This window comes from Ambystoma mexicanum, chromosome 4p (assembly GCF_040938575.1).
Source record: "Ambystoma mexicanum isolate Mex_15411 chromosome 4p, UKY_AmexF1_1, whole genome shotgun sequence".
In the NCBI taxonomy this organism is placed as follows: domain Eukaryota; kingdom Metazoa; phylum Chordata; class Amphibia; order Caudata; family Ambystomatidae; genus Ambystoma; species Ambystoma mexicanum.
In genome coordinates, this window is record NC_090927.1 from 926,505,495 (window position 1) to 926,507,074 (window position 1,580).

Here is a 1,580-nt window from a genome sequence, read left to right on the forward strand (position 1 = left end):
CATAACACATATCACAGAAATTCTGTAAATAATTATATTGCTATAAGTCCATGTAGCTTCTTGCAACTTAACCCTGCAAGTCCTAAAAAAAATTATTTCTAGCCCACTCACGCAGGCTCTCCCTTCTTGCCACTCCAGGAATACATCATACACTTCCAATTGTCACTATTAACACAATGACTATATTCCTATAAAGTTCATAGAAGTCCAAAGGAAGACGAGAGGACAAGATTACTACATCGCTGCCTTGTTGTTAACAGACTAGCACCATGAGTAAAGGAGATCCGAACAAGCCCCGGGGCAAGATGTCGTCCTACACCTACTTTGTGCAGACGTGCCGGGAGGAGCATAAGAAGAAGCACCCGGGCACCTCCGTAAACTTCGCCGAGTTCTCTAAAAAGTGCTCCGAACGGTGGAAGACCATGAACGCAAAGGAGAAGGGCAAGTTCAAAGACATGGCTAAAGGCGATAAAGTTCGTTATGGCCGAGAGATGAAATCTTATGTACCACCGAAAGGCGAGACGAAGGGCAAGAAAAAGAAGGATCCCAATGCACCCAAGAGACCACCGTCCCCGTTCTTCCTCTTCTGTTCGGAACATCGCCCCAAGATTAAGGCCGACTGCCCGGGACTGCCCATTGGTGATACAGCGAAAAAAATGAGGAGAGAAGTGGTCGGAACAGACGCCGAAAGATAAAATTCCATTCGAACAGAAAGCGGCAAAACTCAGAGAAATATGAAAAGGACTTTGCAGCATACCGTGCAAAGGGTAAAGTTGATGTGTGAAAGAAGGCCCCTGGTAGGCAGGCAGTAGCAGCAAAGAAAAATGTAGAACCAGAGGATGATGAGGACGACGAGGAGGGTGAGGAGGAAGACGAAGAGGAGGACGACGAGGAAGATGAAGAGGATGATGAATAACTTTATTGCCTGCTGCGAGATTTGTGCTGGACGTCCATTGTTTCGCTAAGAATGTGAACTCGAGCGCAGCTCATTGTTCGCTTTAGAATAAACGGTACAGAATTGTGTATAGGTAATGTGTGATTCTTTAGGGAAACCTCCATTTTAATGTAAGTAATAGCTGAGGTGCTACTTCAGTTAGTATGAGATTCTGATGTTGTGGAATGTCTCTGCATATTTGCATATTTAAAGGATTCTAAAGACTTCGAAAAAAGCCTGGTATATTCGCGTACTTAGGAGTATAATAGCAGATTTTACATCTCTGTAGACAGGTGCATTGTACTTTTTCTATAAAAAAAAACTTTTTTTTTATTTTGTAATAAAAAGATGTATATTATTTGCACAAAAAAAATAGAAGTACAAAGGTGCTTGCAAATCTTCAAACAGGTTACACTTTACTTCCTAAAAGTCCTTAAAATGTCATAAATGCACTAACTACACATGCGTTTTCTCACTAACCTTCAAATAACGGATAGCTTCTAGCCACTTGCACCGGCACTCCACTCACCCTTGACATATTTCTGCAATGCTAAGCTTATATTCCTGGAGTAACACAAATACTATAAAGGATACTCGCATCGTGTCCACAAGTCACCATCATGAGCGGAATCTTCCAACTAGACTG

At 42.2% G+C, this 1,580-nt stretch overlaps 1 pseudogene; it reads left to right on the forward strand.

The window, feature by feature from the left end:
• The first annotated feature begins 212 nt into the window (after window positions 1–212).
• Window positions 213–1,237, forward strand: LOC138453546 (high mobility group protein B2 pseudogene; annotated as a pseudogene).
• Window positions 1,238–1,580: the final 343 nt, after the last annotated feature.